This window comes from Magnolia sinica, chromosome 10 (assembly GCF_029962835.1).
Source record: "Magnolia sinica isolate HGM2019 chromosome 10, MsV1, whole genome shotgun sequence".
Taxonomy (NCBI): domain Eukaryota; kingdom Viridiplantae; phylum Streptophyta; class Magnoliopsida; order Magnoliales; family Magnoliaceae; genus Magnolia; species Magnolia sinica.
Window position 1 is genome coordinate 32,778,766 of NC_080582.1, and position 24,624 is coordinate 32,803,389.

Genomic DNA, 24,624 nt, shown 5'->3' on the forward strand with positions numbered 1-24,624 from the left:
ATAAATTGAATAAAAGATATCACTTGCGTGGTTTACCCAAACTAAAAAAATAAAGAAAACAAAGTTGTGGTGCTTGTTAGGTAAGCAAGAAAATTAAGAATAGTCATAAGAAAGTGAACTCTTTAGCTACTATAAGACCTCTTGAACTTCTCCACATAGATTTAGTTGGACCAACTAGAATAGAGAGTGGAGGTGGAAAGAAATACTTCCTAGTCGTAGTTGATGATTATACTAGATACTCATGGGTAGCATTCTTAAGAGAAAAGTCGGATGCTCTTGACGAAGTCAAAAAGCATATTAAAGGCATCCAGATTGAAAAGGAACTGTTTGTAGTCAGAATAAGAAATGATTAAGGAACTGAATTTGAAAATATTAATTTTGAGAAATATTCCAATGACCATGATATATTACATGAATTCTCAGCTCCAAAAACACCTTAATAAAATGGAGTTATTGAAAGAAAAAATAAAGTTACGCAGGAAATGACTAGTGTAATGCTAAATAGTATGAAGTTGCCTAAATATTTATAGGTTGAAGCTCTGAATACTGTATGTTATATAATTAACCGTATTTAATAAGAGCTGAAAAAAATAAAATAGCTTATGAATTATGGTTTGAGAAAAAGCCTAGTATAAAATATTTTTATACTTTCAGAAGAATATGCTATATTTTATGTGACCGTGAAAATTTGGGTAAGTCTAATGCATAAAAGTGATGAGGGGATATTCTTAAGATATGCATTAAACAGTCATGCATATCGTGTTTTAAATAAAAGAACTGAGGTTATTCAAGAATCAATAAATGTTGTAATTGATGATCAACCGATCATTTCCAGTCTTGACTAAGATGATGGTGATAATGATATTATTATGGTTAATCAAACTGAACTATTATGTAAAATAGATATTATTGAGTTAAGGTTAGTAAAAGACCATCCAACAAATTAAATACTTGGTAAACCTCATACTGGTGTTCAAACCAGAAGACAACTATAAAATGTTTGCAATCATATTTGCTTTACTTCTTAGTTAGAACCGGCTAATGTAAATGAGGCACTAGCTGATGAAAGTTGGATTTTGGCTATGCAAGATGAACTGGATCAGTTCATAAGAAATAATTTATGCTATCTTGTTTCCATACCTTCTGATTAACATATGATTGGAACCAAATGGATTTTTAAAAATAAATCTGATGAACTTGGAAACATTATCAGAAACAAGGCATGAATAGTTGTGCAAGGTTACACTCAAATAGAAGGAATTAACTACAATGAAACCTTTGCACCAGTTGCTTGCCTTGAATCTATTAGATTACTTATTTCAATTGCTTGTTACGAAAATTTTACAATATACCAAATGGATGTTATAAGTGCTTTTCTAAACAGTGACCTGAATAAGGAAGTTTATATTAAATAATCAAAAGGTTTGGAAGATCATAAACTTTTTGACCATATATACCATCTTAAAAAGGCACCGCTTGGTATGATAATTGAATAAATTTTTAATTAGTCATAACTTTCAGATGGTTAGTGTTGACAAAACTTTATTTGTCAAAGAATCTAATGATAATATCTTAATTGTACAAATATATGTTGATGATATTATCTATGGATCTATGTGCATTGATCTTTCTTTTAAGTTTGTATAACTTATGAAATCAGAATTTGAAATGAGTATAGTCGGTGAGCTAAATTACTTTCTTAGATTTCAAGTTAAACAACTCGAAGATGGAATTTTCATCTTTCAGATCAAATATGCACTGAATTTGATAAAAATGATTGGTTTTGAAAATGGTAGGAATTTCAGTACTCCGATGAGTACAACACTCAAATTATCTAAAGATGAATCATGTAAAAGTGTTTATTCTCATCTTTATTATAACATTATTGGTGGCTTACTTTATTTGACTATCAGCATACCTGATATTTCATTTAGTGTCGGCACCTATGCTAGATATCAATTTGACCCTAAAGAATCACATTTATCAGTTATCAAATAGATAATTAGATATGTTGCGAGTATTACTAATATGGGATTATGGTATCCACATGATACATCTATTCAAATAGCAGGATATAATGATGTGGACTACGTAATAAATGTTGATGATAGGAAATCCACAAGTGGTGGATGTTTTTATATTAGAAACTACCTTGTATCATGAATGAGCAAAAAATAAAATCTAGTATCTTTATCCACTGCAAAAGCAGAATACATCACTACAGGGAATGCCTGTACTCATCTTATATGGATGAAACATATACTAGCTTATTACGACATTGTTCAAAATACAATGAATTTATATTGCGAGAACACAAGTGCTATTAATATATTAAAAAATCATATTCAACTCTCTCGTATAAAACACGTTGACATAAGATATCATTACATTCAAGAGTTGGTTGAAGAAAAGAATATTATGTTGGAATACATTCAAACAAAAAAGCAGCTTGCAGATATTCTATCTAAGTCGCTTGACAGCGTTAAATTCTCAAATTTAAGGTATGATATTGGATTGTGTATTATTAAATGATTTTGTTGAATGAGAATAGTTATGTTTGTTTTGTTTTTTCTTTTATCATTATTTTCTCTTTTATTTTTTTAAAGAAAAATAATATATAAAAGAAAAGAAAATTAAATAAAATGAAAAAATGGAGATTTTTTAGATTTTTCGGTTAGTCGGTCACTAATCAAGCCAATCCGCTAGTCGAACATGAACTCGGCAAGCCGAGTAGCGCGTGGACTCCCTCAAAAAGGTGAAAATTTTTATTTTTATTTCCAAATTCCACTCCTTTAGCTCGCTGATGCTCCATTTAGCCAACCCATCTTCCAATACTCCTTAGTAAGTACATTTTAGTCATTTTTATTGTAGATTTGAGTTCTTGTTTGCACCTGCATCTTATTTGAGTTGATTTTCTTGAATCCAGAAACCCTTTTGTTAGTTTTTTTCTTGAAAATCTTATCTTCTTATTGTTCTTGCTCTATTCTTGATTTCTTCTTATTTAAACCCATGAAACCTAGAATCAAACGTATTGTTCGTAAAGTACAAATTGGTTCCTCATCCCGATCCGGTCCACATGATGTGCGGTCCATATGGCCACCGAAGTATGACCTCAAGAATCTTTCAGATTTTACAACAAGGGGAATCATCATAAAGTGGTCTATAAATCTAAGTCACATTGCTGAGTATGGACTTTTTTTATTATCTCTTATCTGAGGTAGGATGGGAGAAAAATCTACAATAGGGCGAGACAGCTTACTGGTCCATTGTGCAAGGGATGTATGCATCAATTTTTGAAGTTTCTACTAAAAATGAATTATTTTTTAAAGTTAAAATTTTGGAAAAAACCATAACTGTTATTGTAACGCCCCGAATTTCTAAGGTCTAAGTCTTTGCTTGCCTTGGGAATCTTAGTGTTAATTCCATTCACACGTTGTTCAGATAGTGTTACTAAATTCATACATTCTGAGTACTCAAGCACCAACTCATGAAAAGGAAATTCTCTGTATTTATTATTCCAATTAAAAGGAAAAGAAAATTCAATAAATCTTTAAATGCTCATTCAGATGGGAGCTTATTACAAAATCAAGTCGCAGTGGAAACGAAAATAAAACTAAATCATGAAACTATTTTCTTGTTCATTCAGCATAATCTTTCTCAGGGAGGGGATTCTCTGGGTCTTCAATCTGTTCATCATCTGCATTATCTATACAGTTGGAGAGGGTCAATGCCCTACTCATAGTAATAGTCATTCTTTTAAAGTTTACAAAGATTAACATAATTCACAAGGTTAACAAAGAATAAGGCATCAATACTTCTCGTATTCCACATATACAAGGGTATTGATATACTCAACATTCTATATGGATGCATGCCTAGCAAAATATGTGCGATCCATCACACTTAACAATTATAATCATAATGTGAAAAGCAGTTTAATATACCTGACTCACTCCGCATTCTCACACTACGGAGATTTGCCGGCATGTCCTACGTTAGCGTGGCTTTACGTGAACATCTCAAGGTGATACAACAACATGATTGAGAGATTTACATAACACGATATGTTCATAGATCGACTATTTGCGACATCCAGTCCCGAGAAGTGATGTAACACCATGACGTTTTACTTACATTGATTGTGCACCACGCAAACCAACCCACAGAATTACGTGCTGACTACATGTAATGCATTACGTCCATGAATTTATGATGACTATCTGAAGTGGGATTCTTAGCAAGATACTTACATGTAGAATAATAAGATGATGTGAATCCTTATAATGTTGATTCATAAGAATATAGTAAGCAGTAAAATAAATATTGAAATAGGAGAAAGGGTGTAACCAATTAAGTTGCAAAAATTAAAGGAAGGATCCTTACCTTATATCATTGAATCGCCTTTTACTCTAGTTTACCTAGTTTGGATAACTTAAGTTTTTAAATAAATTTGAGGTAGTCTTAGTTCAGATTATACCCTAGATAGTAGGTATCGATACATCTTAATCTATCGCTTTGGTCTAGTCTTCTAGTTTTTTTGTGAGATGGAATCCCATCTATGAATTTTAGAAAGGAAGGTAAAGAAAAGAACAAAGTGGAGAGGTTGGATCTGAATTGTGATTTGGTGATACCATGGCTTGCTGCAATCTCAATTCTCCCTTCTTCTTTGTTGGAGATCGGTTAGACTCAAACCACCCTCCTTCCTTCCCTCTTTAGTCTCCCTATTTCTCTCATTTTGGTTTCCTTTCTGTCCAGGTGGTAGGCATTTTATAGTATGTCTTGAATTTTTGGAGAGTTCCTACACAAATCTATTTGTGTAGAGGAGTGCGTACAACAGCGTAATTGGAGGGGCTTGGAGTGCACCGCCTTTAGCTCCGGTCTACTTGGGATTTCATCCTCCTATTTGATTTTCTGAGCCATTAGGCATCAACATCCTATTAGCAGGTTATCTTGGGACCTTGATTGGATGGTCCTGGTGGACCTCATGCTGAGAAGTTGTCTGTCATCTTCGTGGTGGAATCGTTCTAATTCCATCTTTCTTTCTTTTGGTTATCTACAGGTGGGTCGAATTGATCATTCAATGCCCCCTGGTCCATTAGACCTACAATTGGTGTGAGATCTTTAAGACACTACGGAGGTGTTCTTTTCACACCTTCATGTGAAAATTGGAGAAAGGAGCCGAGAAATACAGTCAAGATCGGGATGATTCTTTCCCCTTCTTGTTCGGAAAGATCCGACTATATTTCAGCCATTTACGAAGTTGTGGTACAAGGAGGGAGGTTTTACACATCTTGCTGGAGTGTTTGTGTGGTTCGTGAGGTTACCTTATTCAGTTGTGGCCACGATCCTTCCTATGTAGTGTGATCATCCCGCCATGGATAGGGATGGTGGACGGTGAATGGCGAAGGATGATGATGAACGGTCTGGATCCTTTCATCGTTTCATAATGGTGGGTCCCACTGCAAGTTCTTATTACAGTCGGATTCAAAACTCCTGAACGCAGGATAGAGAAAGGAGGGTGAAGTTGCAAGTAGCCCGGTCAAAGCACGTCTTGACCGGTCGTGTGGTCTGCGGCTGCAAACAGACAGGTGCACACGCACCTTGTTGCGGTTATTTTGGTGATGGTTTTGATGGATCCATTTCGTCCAAATGAAGCGTAGGGTCCTTTTAACGAAGGATGGGGTTAAATCTGAGCTCCTAGTGGCTAAGTTTTGTTGCTTTAGCTATTTTAATAGTGATTTGTAATCCATTTTTAGCGTATCTTTTAACGGTTCTTTGAAGTGATATTTGAGTATTAATTGGCAAGGTTTTAGGGTGTTACAGTTATACCCACCACCATTGCATTGTTAACGGAAATTGATATGGAGGAAGACGGAATTTCAATTGCGAATCTTTCTATTAAAATACTAATTCAGAAAAAAGAGTCCATTTCTCGTGTTTTGTGCGGTTTTAATGTAGAAAGGAGATCCGGTAATGCCTTACCTATCAGTAGATTATTCCCAAACTACCGCGTTCTCCACAGAATTTTTACTTCAAATGTTTATCCGAGAGCAGATACTAAGACCAATCTCACTCCTTTTATGGTTCGCATTTTTATATTGCTACTACTAGTGTTAGAATTTGTCTTTCTTCTCTGATTTGCTATTCAATTATTCAGTATTACTTGCATCCTAGACATGGTTCCCTTCCTTTTGTTCATCTTATAACATCACTTACTTTACAATTCCGTATCCAAATATCGTCGATTGAAGCACTGGAATCTGAATTACCTTTTAATTCTTCCAATCTTCATATGATGAAACTATTGCCTCTTCCTGAACAACATGGCGTTCAGGAGGAAAGGCAGTAACGCAACATAAATATGGATGACATTTTTGATGAATTAGAAGAATTAACAGAATATGCGGAAGATTCAAACTATCAATCTTCTAATTTCGATGAAAGGTTATCATCTTTAGAGAAGAGGATGGATACTTTGCACATGTCTCAGGAATCTCTTGCTCAAAATCAGAAAATGAATATAAAGTACATGAAAAAGTACTTACATTGCTTTAGCAGGTGTTTGAAGATAATTGATCCTGAGATGCTAGCTTCATCATCCTCTAAGTATGAATGATTTTTGAACAAATGTGGTTTGTAATAACTTTGTATTTGGTTTTGTGTGGCAGAACTTGATACTATTCACTTCTTTAACTTGGTACTTATAATGTTCTATTGCTTAGAAAGTTTATTCTCTTTGAAGTGCTTTACTAATATGCCTATGTGATATTGCTTCCTTTCTTTAAATCTTCCTTTGTCAACTTGTGACAAAAAGGGAGAGAATGATTCATTATTTGATGAGATTAAAATGCATTCATTGATTGATGAAATTAAAATGATTCATTGATTGATGAGATTAAAATGCATAGATATATGAAATTTTTTCTTAATCATATGCATGGATATATCTTGTGTATGGATTTGGAAAACAACTTGAGTATATTTCTCAGGGGGAGCAACAGGTGATGTGTAGATTTAATCTTCAAAAAGATTTTGGTCCGAAGCTTTAAGTGAATGATTGAGTCCATGTGGTTAATGTACTTATTCTATGATGTGATGTGTATGTATGTATGTTTTGTCACGAAATTGACGAAGGGGGAAATTATAAGTGCTTGTATTCGAAGCACACATGTAGTTGTCAAATTTCTTAGAAAAAATGCTGGTTAGATCTTCAACACACTTCAATCATCTATGACACTTCCTAAAAGGTGGCTCAATATCACAAGAATAGAAGATTTGGTATGGTTACAAGTGAAAGATGTGAAAGATCAATGTGTATGTCAACTATCATGTAAAATGACCCTAGGTAAAGACCTTAGGTTAAAGGTTTTTTAATATGACCTTATATGCTTGAATGTATAAAATTTACCATGTAAAATTGTTGATGTTCGGCCAGTCCAACCTCTGGTTCGGCCAGCCAAATTTAGTCTGACCAGACCAACCTTAGCCTTGGCCAAGTTTAGAACAACAATACATTGAAAAACCTGTTGCAACTTCGGCCAACCCGACTCTGGGTTCTGCTAGCTGAACTTAGATTGGGCCAGCCCGAAGGTGTCTCGGGTTAAGTTTCCAATAATGGAAAAATTCATATTTCAAGGGGATCCGGCTAACTAAACCCTGTATTTGGTCAGCCGAATTTTCGCTTAGGCTAGCTGAATTTTTAATATATCTTATCCTGCAAAATCTGATAGTCGTTGGAACAATATCATTGAAATCCGGCCAGACGAAGCCATTCTTAGGCTGACTAAAGTTTCAAATCCTTTGGCTATAAATAGGGACCTTCTTTCATTGTTTTTAATACGAAAAAGAGTGATAAATCATCCTCAAGCAGAGAGAGAAACTCAGGTTGTTTTTTCAAAGCTAATTGTGTGTTAATTCTTACTTTATTTTAGCTTATTCAATTCCCTTTCTTAAGTTAGTTTTAAATTCAATTAGAGAGTAAACTATACTTTACTTGAGAATAGAGAATTGAATCCACAGCTATTAAGATTTTTATTCTTTGAGAAACATTAGATCCCTAGATCCTTTCTGGTTGAGCATACAATTCTCATCATCATCTAAGAAAGAATATCGCTGCATTAATCGAAGCCTCAACTTCATCAAGTATCTGCGCATCGACATTTTGTCATCTGAAGATAAGTATTTATTTCAGTTTATTACTTTGTTTAGATTTATTGAGATAGCCAGAAAATCTCAGTGGGTTGATTGCTGGTTAGCCCGTGAAAATCACTAAGGGCCTGTTTGGTTTTTCCAATTACGGGTATTTGGAGGTAAAAAGTCATCATTACACCAGGCCAAATCAGCGGTAAAGACACCTTTTATAGAGACAGGATTTTACTACTCCTTGCAGACGGTAGTTCGAGTTTGATGGTACTGACACCCTCAGTTCAGTGGTCCACATGAGCACCGATTGTGCTACACACCCCGATTTTAGGTTTTAAAAAATCAAAACCAAGCCCTTTTCTTCTGAACTCACCAACGCACTCGTCCAGTAACAGAGCATTCGATCTCAGGCCAGGTAAACGACACACCCTTCTACCAGATATCTTTCGCCTATTATATGTTCTTTCTTCCCTGTGTTTATTGTCCAAACCTCTGAATGATTGTTCATTGTTCGATAACTATTTGGTGGTAAGGCTCTTATCTTGGCGGTCATTAGCGGCTTGCGCATCCTCTATTTCCATACTATCTCAGGTATTGAAATAGGGAAAAATGTATTTTGATCCAAATGTATTACTCCTGTTCATCTTCATCCAGATCACACGTTGAGCTTGATGTTTGTCTGTTCGGTAACTTGCAGTTACTGCATGTCTACTGCCATCTAACATTTTACCATTTCCATGATCTCACTTGCGTTGCATGTTGTTGGAATGTCATATTTTTCATTTGTTGTCTTCATCACCCAAATGTGATGTTCATTGCAATCTCCGGGGCCTGATCCGTCTGCCTTCTTCTACTGACATGTTGTCTTCATCACCCCACTCAGGTATTATATGTATTATGATTCGGTTAAAAACCCCTTTATTCCACCCCTTTATTCCACTATATTTTTTCTTTAACATTTACGGTAATTAATCTCTTACTCTGTCATGTAGAAATATCCTCTGTCGTCTGCAATTGACATCTACCCCCCGCCATTAGCTACAGCAATGCCAGAACAGGTAAGTCATCTGGCTTTGTTGAATGACTGGAGACCGTGAGTAAGTTAGTTATTCGTTTATGAAATAGAAGCTAATGTCCTGTTCTGGCTTGTTTCAGACACTTGTAGTGTCACGCCCCGAACTCGAAAATCGGGCTCACAAAATTTTCGATCGCCGAATCCGGCGCTGACAGCCTCTGTAGAACCCTATTCTCGGCTCTCGGCACCCATTTACCAAGTTTCGATCTTGGGATTGTAAGCCCCGTATCCTAGACCGTACCTTTCCATAGGCTTCCGCGGTCTTCCCGGTCGAATTCCGGCAACCTTCGACCCTTAATCGGTATTTGCGCGCGACCTGGATTCTCGTGCCGTCAACCTGAGTCGACTCAACCCAGGGCTTATACCTTAGCGACCGCATTGTCGCCGCGGTTCCGATGCCGCGACTCGCGCGCTGATGCGATGCTCTGGTCGGGAGTTGTGGGCCAGCGTTCGGTGCGAGTAAATGCCGCGCGTGCGAATCCCGAGAGAATCTCTACAAGGTGTCACATCAATCCCATCAACCCCATCATGTCAAGTACACATCACTTTTCACCATTTCCCAAGCAAGCCCCAAAGTCAAAAGTTCTTACACAAACCCATACCTCTCTTACAACTTTTGCCAAAAAAGTCAAAAAGAGCTCTTACACCCATCCCTCTCTCCCATCCATCACTCCATCACCCATCTCTCTCTCTCTCTCTCTCTCTCTCTCTCTCTCCCTTACAAGTCTCTCTCTCATTTCAACTCTCCCATAAGCAAAAAAAAAAAAACCTCCTACGTATGAGCCTCTCCCATTTCCTTCCAAGCTACATGTGTGGCCCACCTTCCCATCCTTAGATCTCTCATCTCAACCATCCATTTTTCATCTTCCTCCATCAAAGAGAAGCACAAGGAGCTAAGGAAGCCAAGGGAGCAAGAAGATCAAGTGGTGGGTGCCTTGATAGGGTAGATTTTCATATTTTTAAGATGGGCCAAGTGAGACCAACCGATCAATGGTTGGATCTCACTTTAGACCCTAAGATGTGGTCGATGGCCCGTTTGGATCATCATGATCATTCCATGATGGGGCCATTCTCCATGGACCCCATCATGATGTTTATTTCTTTGTATGCTTAGGGTCATCTAGACCGTTTATTTAAGTGGAGAAGGGATCTCCACCGTTGGATTTCAATTCCATGGACCCACTTGTAATGGGACCCACTTGATGTATGATTTAGTGCAAGGGAGGGCCCATAGTGCCGGGGTCCCTCCATCACACGGTCTCACACTCTATCCCTCTCTCTTTTATTTTATTTTATTTTATTTTATTTTTTTGTGATGATAATGGGGTTATGTGGCCCACTTGAATGGACCCCACCATGAGGTAGGTATTTTATCCAAACTATTTATAAGTGGGGCCCACCTTATATGTGTAGTGCTCATGCCATCCATCACAGGGTGGTCCACCTAAGCAGGGCCCACCCCCAACGGATATGCCAAGTCCAGCGTCTAGGGACGCTGGACGTCTGCTGGGAATAAACACAAATATCAGCTTCTAACTAAGCTTTGGGGTGGCCCTTCCATGTAGGCCCCACCTTGATGTATGTCTTCAATCCACACCAACCATTCCTTTCCCAAGCCTCTTTTAGGCGTTGAGCCGAAAGATGGGATTAATCGGACCTTCAGGCGGGCCATACCCTACCAAATGGTGGTTTTCACCATTGAAACCTTCCCTAATTTCCTATACGCCAAAACATGTCCGATATTGGACTTGAACTGCTCTTGGTGAGCCATGGAAGAACACTAGACGGCGTGGATTCACTGGATATGGACCCCACCTGTGAAATCCTTACAAAAACAGAAATAAAAAAAAAAATTTCAACACAGCAGCCGCTGCTGCTGTGTCAGGCGGCAGCAGGCGCTGCCTGCGCCAGCGTCCGGGTGGACGGACGCATGTACAGCCACCCACGGCTGTAGCCGTGGGCCCCACCTTGATGTTTATATGTCATCTAACCCGTTCATCGGGTGGGCCACTCTCTGAAGTGGGCCCACCCCAAAAATCAGCGTGATCCAAGACTCAGGTGGCCCACACCGTATGGAACAGTGGGATTGAACCTCTACCTTTGAAACCCATTTGGGGTCCACAGAAGTTTTGGATCAGGGTGAAAATTTCTCCCACCCTCCACCTAGGTCCACTCGGCCTTGTCAACGGGTTGGATGGCATATCAACATTTCAGTGGGCGCCACATGGAGCCCACATAGATGTATGTGTTCCATTTCCCTGTGATGATTGTGTGGGCCCACTGTGATGATTGCGTGGAGCCCACTGTGATGTGTGAGTGTGTGTATGTGTGTGTGTGTGTATATGTATATAATATTATATTTCATATGATATTATATGTATTATGTATATATATATATTATATATTATATATTTATATTTTTTTTTGAGACCCGTGATTGAGGCCCACCTTGATATATAGGTGAGGCTTACCTCAATTTGCTTGTGGCCCATGATTGAGGCCCACTTTGATGTCTATGTAAGGTCCATGGGTCGGGGCCCATTAAGATGTAATGGGGCTAATGGGTTGAGGCCCATTTGATGCATGTATGGGGCCCAACTGGCGAGGCCCATTTGATACATATAAGGCCGTAAGATTAGGCCCATTTAATGCATTCTAAGGCCCACGGGTTATGGCCCATTGCAATGCACATAAGGCCCATTGGTGTGGCCCATTGTTGTGGCTCGCTTGATGAACATGAGGCCCATATGATATGGCCCATTTGATGTATTGAAGGCCCAATGAGTTATACCTAAGGTTCATTGCAATGTGCAGTCCCAATATGATTTATGTAATGATGTTTACGTCAGGGCTATGCCTTGGGAGCAATGGTGGTTTGACGTCCACATTGCAAATATAGTGTGGTTAAATGTCCGCATTATGACTTTCCCTAGGGCCCATTGTTAGGCTCGTACGTCTGATGTGTAGGCTGTCTAGGCCCATCTTTGTTATGATTAGCATCCATCCCATATAACATGTTTAATTCCATGATTCATAATCATATGCATCATACGTATGCTTGATATGAGAAATGCTCGATCATAGCATATGCCTTCGGGCGAATTGTTTATGGGCTCCGTACAGGGGGTTATGCACTACATGAGCGCACGATGCGCGCAGGATTGTTGCATGAGACAGTGTGATTCATGCATTCGCATTATGTGATATGGTTCTTGTATGCCCTAACGACATCGGGGCCGTAGCCTCACAGATGTATCGTGGTTGGCGGGATTGGATCTGGAAATCTTGTTTTACATGGGGTGCGATAGATATCCCCTGGGTGAAAGTCCCTAAACCCTTATGGTACCGGGAGGTTGCTCCAACGTCTGAACGAGTGGATGCATGAGCGCCGAGTGCCGATTACAGACGGTTGCGCTTTCCACGTGTCGTGGTCGGTTGGAAGGGGTGTGGCCTTACCCGCCGAGAGTAGGGGGCAATGCTAGGTTAGTTCGACCGGCTCGAGGAATGGGTCCGCTATCGACTGAGCCGAGCCCGATATTGGCGGTGGATAGTGAGGTCTTTTCCACTTACCTTATTGCGCGCGATGGGGCGACAATCGGCTTGGAGTGTACTAGACCCGGTGATATTCCGATTTGAGCCGTATTGACATGTGGACTTAGATGAGGATTTGTATGCTTGACTTGCATTTCGCATTGCATGGCCTTGGTATGGCCGACATCATTCTTTGCACCGCATGGCCTTGTACGGCTAGTGGGATTCTTAGCATTCATCGGCATGTTCCGCATTACTCGATACTACATAGCTACATTACCACCTTGAGCATATACTTTCACCACCCTCTAAGCTTTATAAGCTTATGCACGACCGTTGCGTGCGGGTGACGTTGGATCGCAGAATGGATTGAGGGGATGATCTTCTTTTGGAGCTTTTGGTCTATCTTCATTGTATTTCCCTTATGCTCATTGTACTTGTAAAGTTTTTTATTATAGTGGAAATGTGATGGAGTTTTTGGTTGTTGTTTGTGGGTTATGCCTTTGGTTATGCTTATTACTAATTGAACTGATGTTGAAAATCCTCCTTGTAGCATCCCAGGATCGGAACCTGGCGAATGGGCGCTGGGAGCCGACAGCCTCCGTAGAACCCCATTCTCGGTTCCCTGCACTCATTTACCAGATTCCGATCCTGGGATCCTACAAGGAGGATTTCTAATATCAATTTAATTCATAATGAGCATAACCATAAGCATAACCCACGAACAATAACCACAAGAACACTATCACAAAATCCACTATGATAAAAAACTTTTAAAGTACAATGCGTCTGAAAGGAAATACAAGATGATGATAATAACAGAAACTCAAAAGCTCGACTGCACGCTCCAACTCTGACAAGCCTACGGTTGCGTCCTGGCGTCACCTGCACACTTCGATCTTGCATAAGCTTATAGAAAGCTTAGAGGGTGGTGTAAGTGTGTGCGTAATATAAGCGTGCTCAGAATGCAAGGTCAGAGTAATGTGGAATCATGGTGATGAGTACATGAATGCAATCAGCTGTACCAAGGCTATGCGGTGCAAGATATGAATGCTATCGGCCATAACATGGCCATGCGATGCGATATGCAACTCAAGCATGCCAACCCTCATCATATATCGGTACAGTTCTCATTCTGGATAATCACCAGAGTTTAGTACACTCCAAGTGGCACTGCCGCTCTCCTAGCCGCACAGTCTAAGTGAGTGTAAGAAACCTCACTATCCGCCTGGCCAATAATCTGCCAATATCTATCCGGCATGTCGATAGCGGACCCATCACGAGCTGGTCAAACTCAGCCTAGTATTGCCCCTACCCTTAGGCGAGTAAGGCCACACCCCTTTCCAACCGACCATGACACAGTGGGAGACGCGGCCTCCTGGTATTCGGCCCTCGTGCGCTTATATATCCACTTGGTCTTGACGTTAGAGTCATCCTCTGGTACGATCGGGTTTAGGGATTTTCACCCAGGGACATCTATGCCGCCTCGATGCTTAGTATCAATGTTTTTGGTATCCAATCCAGCCACCCACGATGTGTCTGTGGAGGCTTTGGCCCTGATGTCGCTAGGGCATACAATGATCATGATCTCACAAATGCAAGTGCATGAATTACCCTACCAAACATGCAACAATCCTGCGTGTGCCACGCGCTCATGTAGGCAACTCTACCTATCAGGGAGTCTATAAACAATCTACCTAAAGGCATGTGCAATGATCAACCAATCCTCACATCAGGCATACATATGATGCGTATAATCATGAATCATGGATCTATACTAAGCAAGTTATGTGGTGATGGGCTCTGTCACAATGAAGATGGGCCTAAACGGCCTACGTGCTACAAGTATGGGCCTATCAATGGGCCCTAGGGGGAGTCATAATGTGAACATTTAACCAACATTATCCTTACAATGTGGACATCAAACCATCATTGCTCCCAAGGCACTACCCGTTATAAACATCATTATATACACCACGGAGGAATCATGCATTGCAATAGACCTAATTATGCCCCATTAGGCCTTAAATACATCAATTGGGCCGTATCATATGGGCCTTATATTCATCAAGTGGGCTACATCAATGGGCCGCACTAATGGGCCTTATGTACATTATAATGAGCTACGCCAATAGGCCCTAACTGTATCAAATAGGCCATACCTAAATATAAGTGGTGATAATGATTTCATCATTTAAAATTCTCAAGGCCCGCCAAATCATGTATTTCCCATCCATTCTGATCATAAGGTCTCACAGACCCGAATTAAGAGGGAAAGCAAATATCATTTTGGTCCACACCTGGTAGCCCCCAAGAGTTTTAATGGTGGACATTCAAACTCACTGTTTCCCGTAATATGACCCACTTAATCCTAGATCTATCTTATATATATATATATATTTATTTATTCCATCACAAGCCTTAAAATAATCTCCAAAATGGTTGGACGGTTTGGATGAAACACATGCATTATCGTGGGTCCCATAGGGATGGACGACATAGATAAAGTACCTACTTTATGGTAAGGTTCCACACCAATGAAGGGCGTGGATACAATACATACATTAGTGGTCCCATGTGGGGCCCACCATAATGTTTATCTTCCACCCAACCTGCTGATAAGGTCACACATGACCTGGGCCCACTTCAATGTTTGTTTGCCATCCAAACCTGTTGATAGGGTCACACGTGACCTGAGGCCCACTGTAATGTTTGTTTGCCATCCAAACCTGTTGATAGGGTCACACTTGACCTGAGGCCCACCGTGATATGTATTTGCCATCCAACGTATACATGGGGCCCACCGTGATATTTATCTGACATCCAACCTATTTAAAAGGTCACGTGGACCTGGGAAAACTAGGGCCCACTGGAAATGTTTATTTACCACTTAAACTGTTCATAGGGTCATGGTCAGGGGCCCACCGTAATATGGTTTGCAAATCCAGCCCACCCATTATGTGTGTCCCACTTGGCTGAGGGTTCAGACCAAGTTTCAACCGAATCCAAATTTCAGGTAGGCCCCACCAAGTGATTTGATATGTTTTAGGCATGTCTTCACATGATTTTAGATGGTGTGGCCCACCTGAGTTCTGTATACGGCTAATTTTTTGGGATATCCCATAATTTAAAGGGGACACCTTAAATGCACGGTGTTGATGTTCGAAACGCATCACGGTGAGGCTCACAGCTGGGGCCGTGAGGGCCAGCCCGTCCGTCCGCCCGCTAGCGTCCTGTTGCGTCCTTAGCAGCAGCAGTAGCGGCTGCTTCTTTTTTTTTAAAAACCGTTTTCTCACGGTTTTTCTATGGTAGGACCCACATCAAATTGATCTGACCCAGCCATTAGATTCTACGGCCCATGATCGGCGAAATGAGACCAATATGCAACCTGTTTTTGGCGAATAGAAGCATAAAAGTGGGTTTTAATGGTAATACCGCTATTTCCTAAGTATGGCCCACCAGAAAATGGGATCAACTTCATTTTTTGGCTCAACGCCTAAAATAGGCTGAGCAATGTAATGGATGGCGTGGATTATATACATATATCAAGGTGGGGCCTGTATGAGTAGCCCACCTCAAAAAGCTCCCCCCCCCTTTTTTTCCCTTTGTTAGCTTGTAAGTACACACCCCTGTCAGTACACACACTCCATGTTATCCACCCCTACTTCATCTAGCGTCCAGAGACGCTGGACGGCATGGACATCATGGTGGGTCCCACATGCACGTGGCCCACCTGCATGTATATACATATATAATATATATATCTTATATTATATATATACAATATATATATATATTATATTATATAGACCATATATATATTATATAAAATATAATATATAGAAAGAAGGGTGTATTGGGTCCATTTAAACAGTGATGGTGTGGATCATCACCTGCAATAGGGTGGGCCACATCGTCTGATGTTGATGGATGGGGTAGATATAACACATATTGGTGGGATCCACACCATCACAATGAAAAGAGGGAGAGAGAGAGAGAGTAGGTGAGAGAAGTAGGGAGAAATAGAGAGAGATCGGTGGAGTGGAGGGACCCCGCCACTATGGGCCCCTCTTTAATCACAAACACATACATCAAGTGGATCCCATCATAAGTGGGTCCCTTAAAGAGAAAATTAATGGTGGATCACTCACCTCTAGGCCTCCTCCTTGCTCCCTTAGCCTTCTATGCTCCTTACCTTTACTTTTGATGGTGGTTGATGGGATTTTGATGGTGTGGACGAGAGATGAGAGGGTGGACCACACTTATTGCTTTGGGATAGTTTGGAAAAGCTTGGACAAGTGGAGCTTGGGAGAGTAGAGATAAAATGAGGGCAAGAGAGAAAAAAATATATATTAAAGGGGATGGGTGATGTGGTGGTTGTAAGGAAAGGGTGATGGGAGGTATGGTTATGGTTGAAAATGGGAAAATAGAGGAATGGTGAGGGGAGAGAGAGTGGAATTTTGAAAAGGGAGGGATGAGGCTTATACTCGAGGTATGGTTGTACTTGACATTGATTGATTGATTGATTAATGAGACATGTTGTAGAGATTCCCTCAAAATTCACAACGGGTGGCATTTCTTCGGAATGAACGCTGACCCACATCTCCTGGCCTAGGCATCGGTTCGGTGCGCGAGTTACGGCGTTGGAACCACGGCGACGACGTGGTCGCTAAGATACAAGTTTCAGTTCGAACCAACTTTAGTATGTGGGACTCGGTTTAGGATTGCGTGCAAACGTCGAATACAGGTAGAGAATTGCCAGAATTTGATCGAAAGGACCGCGGAAGCCAACGGAACAGTACGGGCTAGGACACGGGCCTTACATGTGGCCCACATGTTTGCCAATGATCCTGTAAAATAAAAAATGGTGGGCCATCGTATAGGTGCTGACAGCTGAACAGGCCCTATGTTCTTCTTCTTCTACTTTCACAATGAATGTGCTCATTGCATGCCTCTTTCTTTGATACATTCCCAGTCCAATAGGCCCATGGGATACTCGCTTGGCTGTGTGTGTAGATATCAAAAGTTATATCATCTCCGCCATGGTTAACTGAACATGTTGAGACTGGTTTCAGCTGTGTGTAGCTATCATTTGTCATTCCTACATGCCATGGTTAACTGAACATGCTAAGACTGATTTCAGCTGTGTGTAGCTATCATTTGTCATTCCTACAGTGCCATGGTTAACTGAACATGCAGAGACTGATTTCAGCTGTGTGTAGCTATCATTTGTCATTCCTACAATGCCATGGTTAATTGAACATGCTGAGACTAATGTCGGCTGTGTGTGTAGCTCTCATTTGTTATTCTAACAGAGTCATGGTGAGACTGAACATGCAGTGACTGGTTTTTATTGTGTGTGTAGCTATGATTTCTTACATCATCTCATGCTCAGGTTAACTAACCATGCTGGGACTAATTTCAGATGTTTGTGTAGCTAATTAATCTCTTACATCATCTCATGCTCTGGTTAACTGAACATGGATGAGACTATTTTCTTATGTGTGTTAGGGTGATTTCTTACATCATCTCATGCTCAGGTTAATTGAACATTCTGAGACAGCTAATAGCCATGACAGATATTTGTTCTACTATCTGAATATGGTTGCCTATCATTTCTCATATTATCATTGTCATGGTTAACTGAACAAATAGAGACAGTCGTCAACCATGACTGATATTTGTTCTACTACTGGACATGGTTACCTATCATTTCTTATATTATCATTGCCATGGTTAACTGAACAAATAGAAATGGTTATCAACCATGACTCATATTTTTTCTACTATCTGGACATGGTTATGTATCATTTCTTATATTATCATTGTCATGGTTAACTGAACAAATAGAAATAGTTATCAACCATGACTCATATTTGTTCTACTATCTGGACATGGTTACCTATTTCTTATATTATCATTACCAGGGTTAACTGAACAAATAGAGACAGCTATCAACCATAACAGATATTTATTCTACAATCTAAACGTGGTTATCTATCATTTATTATATTATCTTTCCAATGATTAACTAAACATGCTGAGACAGCTATCAACCATGACAGATATTTGTTTTACAATCTAAACATAGTTATCTATCAATTGTTATATTATCTTTGCCATGGTTAACTGAACATGTTGAGACAACTATCAACCATGACAGATATTTGTTCTACTATCTGAACATGGTTACTTATCAATTGTGGCCTTTATCTCATGCTCGTATTAGCTGAACATGCTGAGTCTGATTGCACACAATTCAAATACACCTCATGTAGAACCTAAACAACCCCTACATTTTTGTCCCCCTTGGTTGATTGTCTCTCTAAGCCAGTCAATGAACCTATATAGAAGAAAACTATGACTCATTTCCTAGTGCGGAGTTGACAACAACTTCAACCTCACCCTAAATGGTCTAACGGGCAGTCTCTCGATTGACAGCTTAGAAATACGCATGATTTGGACTAGGAACTGAAGCACTAATATAATAATTTCATCTAAGAAGATATAGGATACCAAATATGGACTGAACCTTTCAAAATTTCCTAGACCAGATATATAGAATTGGTGCTGAATATTGATGTGTTTGATGCTGCTGAATCAGCCGAACAATCGGTGTGTTATACAAGAAAACAACAAAACATGGATGCACATGGATGGACGGAGGACGAAATGGCAACCTTTGCAGCTGCACTTGCTACAGCAACTACAACAATTACTATCGGTGAATACTGCAATAATATTTTATTTAAATCACCCTCCAGATTCGGAGACTTTGCAAGAAGGAAGCTAGTAAATGGGATTATTAGAGTGGGTGACAATGAGTGTGTAGTACAACTCCGAATGAACAAAGTTACATTCTTCAACCTATGCTCATTTTTGAGGGATAGAAATCTACTTCCAGACGGGAAACATGTATTTATGGAGGAACAACTTGTCATGTTCCTTCACATGATATGACATAATGTTAGAAACCATGTTATTGGGCATTGGTTTATAAGATCTAGAGAAACGGTGAGCCGCTATTTTAGTAAAGCGGTGGATGCTATTGTTGGATTATATCCGGAGTTCGTGAAACTCTAAGGTGCGGATACACCAATCGAGATCCTATCCAATCCTAACTGGAATTATTACTTTTAAGTATGTTAAAATCAGATTATGCAATGTTGTGCAATCTTATATACTTTATCTATTTTCCTGATTATTCACGGTGAAAATAGGACTGCATTGGTGTAATTGATGGGACTCATATACCCGCCTCTGTACCAGCATTGGAAAGTGCAACTTACCGTAACAGAAAAGGGGTACTTTCTCAGAACGTGCTGGGTGCATGTTATTTGACATGAAGTTCATATATGTGCTCGCTGGATGGGATGGATCAGCATCTGATGCACGCATTTTACAGAGTGCTTTGAGACATTCCATTGATCTATTTATTATGCCTGCGGGTACTGAGTTTATAACTGTCTGATAGCTAATTGATAATATGATTTTCCACATAATTAGATTGATAATTCATCGTAATTAATTGTAGGTAAGTATTACATAGTTGATGTTGATTATGCTTATTATCCGGGATCTATGGCTTCTTACCGTGGTGTACAGTACCACCTCAATGAGGACGCAATCCTTCCAACAAGAAAGAACTATTCAACTATTGGCATGCTTAACTAAGAAATGTTATAGAGAGAATTTTTGGAGTATTGAAAGCCCGCTTTCCAATCCTCAAATCAGCTCCACCATACAACCTTCTCAAACAGGTGAAGATAGTCATTGCATATTGTGTTTTATACAACTTCATCCGTATATCTAGAGGAGATGGTTTGGTAGAAGATGAAATCGCATCTCCAGATGTATTGGAGAGTACAGATTTATCTCCATACAATATTAACGTGACACAATGTGAGAAGGACGAATGGGCGACATATCGGACAATATTGCAACTAGAATGTGAAACAAATCTCATCCTGTGAGTTGTATGGTTTGAAATTTGAATTTTTACAGTAAGTAATATTATCAAATGACTGTACTGTCTTGCCTAGATGGCCTATGTTAGAAGATCTGTATATACTTTTGGATGATTGTAATGATGAAAATCCCCATTTTTATATACTATCTTAAGTTTTTGTGTATAATATTTCAGCTACTGTAAATTAATGCATCCTCCTGACCTAGATGCTCTGGTTGTACATGTCAGACTAAATATGCTCATTGTGCTATTTTTAGATTATCGTAGTATATAGTGATGACGATATGGATCTAAATAGGCAAGACAACCAGACTATACCAACGAAACAGTCTGGGCAAGGTCGGTGTGACACACCCCGAAGGACACTATACAAATACAAATCGAAATCACTTGATGAAACATTATGTTAGGTAGTGTTATGCACTGAACCGACCAAATGGATGACTGTCTCATCGATACATTGATGGATGTGGTTGCTAACAGCCGCAAGAGTGCGAACGGATTTAAAAAGAAAACCTATAAAACGGTTGTGGAAAGTGTCAGGAGTGCACTAAGGATATCAGTTGTGGAGAAGCATGTTGGTAATCACCTACGAACACTAAAGAGGTTGTATTTTGAGGTTTGGGATACCCTGAACGCGAGTGGGTTCAGTTGGGATGACGACAAGAAGTTAGTTACCGCGCCAGATGACGTATGGACTGATTACATACGGGTGAGATGTTATAATTTCATTTATCATTTATATTATCCAAAACTACTCGATTGAGGTTTAGTAATCAATATATTTCTATGTCTTTGTCAATAGTCACATCCCTATTCCCAACATGTTCGTGGGAAACCGGTAAGAAGGTATGATGACCTCATGTTCTTATTTGGAGTTGACCGAGCTACAGGACTTTGTGCTTCGACTGGAAATATGCATACACAAAGGGGTACGAGAAAGTCTCGCGATGACGATGTTATACCGACTGCATCAGTTGATCTTAATGACGATACACTTATTTTATCAAGTGACAATGTGAGAGATTCTGGATATAACATCCAATGATCATTTCAAAGTCATGACGGTGCGCATATTGCAAGCAGAAGTCCGAATCATAATGACAACAACTCCGTCAACATGGGCAGCACAACCAGTTCTAGGAAGAGAGCCAGATTGGAACGCCCTTGTGACATAATTAGCAAAGGGATAAGTGAGGTGGCAGATGCTGTCAAGTCCCTAGCACTAACAATACACAAAGGGAAAGACCTCATACATATGGAGTAGGTTGTACCTGCACTTGAGCAGATTGATGGCCTCACAAGTAACGAGGTCGTACGTGCAACAAGGATCCTGTCCAAAGATGAATAACAATCTGCGTCATTCTTTTTACTTCTTGAGTCCATGAGGCTCGACTTTGTGCTGATGAACTTGCACCAGATCAGTCTTCTAACTGATCTTTTATCCACTAATCTTCTCTTTTGGGATATTATCTTGATATGACTAATCAACCATTTGGTTTTTTGGACAATATTTTGGGTTTTCTGAATGAGCTAGTGAAGTATACTAGCTGTTGAAATGGTGGATGCATTTTTTTCCTGCTATACTGTTTTACTGCTAGCAGTGCTGAGAAGCAGCCGGATGACTGTATATTTTTTGGATGATAATTGTTACGTTTTTAGATTCAGGCATGTAGTTAATGCTTATTCCTCACTGCCTAAAAACCCGTATTACCTGCTCTTACTTTAGATGTAACCTTCATATTATGTCGGACTATGCTCCTTATATCTGCATAGGGTACGTACTAACTATGTAGGTCTATTTAGTCACAATATCAGGTATAATGTAATCTTCATGGTTATCTCAGGTATCTCTACTCTAAATGCAAAAGGCCATATTTCATATTGTTGTTCTATGTTTCCTACAATATTTAAGATACATACCATTGATATTTTTCAATATGTGCAGATGCCTAAAAAGGTTTACGTTGTCTTCAATGGATGTCGTCCAGGTATCTACCATAACTGGGAGGAATGCCATCAACAGGTGGAGGGATACTCGATGGCCCACTTCCGTGGATATAAATTCACATCAGAGGCATTCTTTCAATGGAAAGAATTTTGCGACAGTATGGATGTGACAAATGCATCCACCCTTGAGATGCAAGAGGATTGTGACAGCAGTGGGTCCACATTTGGATGGCATTCTGTGACCGCTCCTATGAATCCTCTACCGACTTTCCATGGACCATCTTTTTACTATCCATCTGCTAGTGGGAACTGCATGCGGGAGGATGTTGATGAAGATTCAGTGAATGCACTTTTGACACCAATCAGGATTATCTTCGCCTGCCTGGATCTAATCCTCACCATTCACCTCATGTCTTGACGGTACTGATGGCTGGACACAGTGGTTGTTTAAGTAGGTTGATGTAGGTTTGGCTGTAAAGGCTTTCTTTAAGACTGTTTTGGACAATATTTTGGACTTTGGTTTGCATCGTTGACACTCCTTTTGTTTTGGACATAATATGTTTTGGACTTTCATGTTCTTGGAATACATAATGGATGGCTCTTTCAGGTAAACCAAGATACCTAATATTACAGCATCTACTATCAGGGATATATGGTCTATCAATACCCTTCTACATGATAGTGTGCAGATCTCCATGTTCATCCATTTTCATCACAGGTCGACTCTATGTAGATAAAATGCACAGGTATGGAGAATAGTTAGATCCTACGCTGCTGCATTGTCTACTGTACGCAGATGGATGTGAGGATGGTGGATTTGGGTCCTAATCGTATAAGACCCTGAGTGGTCCGATGCTCTCATTTGTAACCTCCCAAACATAAACAGTCTATTTGAAAAAAAATAAACAGACGTTTTAGGTAGCTGTATAACTGGAATGGTGGACACCCTAAGCCTATTAACAGACTGAGTGACTAATACAATGTATTTCCAAACGACCGGTCACAGAGTTATTGTGTATTACACCCTGAAAATTTCAAGAAACAAGCGTGGGAAAACAGAATCCCGGTATTGCTCCAATGGTTAGTAATACATGTAAAGAAGTTATTATGATGTCTTTACAGCCAATTACAGTGTAATTGAGAAAACCAAACAGGCCCTAAGAGGTTTTATTGTGGTAAGCCTCTGAAAATCATAAGAACTGTAAGAGGTTGTTAAGGTGAACTTGTGAAAACCTTGAAATAGTGGAAAGCCAAAATTGCGTGGGTAGTAATTTTGGTAGTAGAGTAGGTGTGTGTTGAACACCCAACCATTATAATTCTCTATGTATTTATGGTGATTGCTTTATCTTATTCTCTACCTTTACTGTTTTGAAAGATTGATTTCAAGGACGTCGTAAAATAAGGTTGTTCTGCCTAAAGTTTTAGGTGAAGGTTATCCTATAAATTAATTAGAATGAAGGTTTCAATACTTTGTACGATTGAGAATATATTTTTCACAATTTATTATAAAGAATTAGTTTAGTCCCATCCACCCTCTCTTTAGGACATTGATAGCTCATCTTTCACATTGTTTTCATTTGTGTAGCCTACTTGAACAACAGATAGGTCTAATTTTTAGGACCAAGGCCAAATGTGGGTCAATGCATCTAATGTATGGAATGAATTTCACAAAAACATCATAGTTGGCCCACTTATGCCGATCAACATACGAGACTGTAAATAACTTTTTTACAGTCTGGTGCATAGGAGACAAGTGAGCTAAACAAGCACACAAGATACAAGAAAAATGTAAATTATTTTCACTGATGATATAGTTAGGTTATTCGTGTATGTGGATTTCACACAATAATCATAAATCTTATTTATGAAAATAAGATGAATGTTGCCTTATCAATTTAAGGATTCCACTTACAATTAAATAGGAACATGATTTTTAAAATCCTACTTCGATATAAAC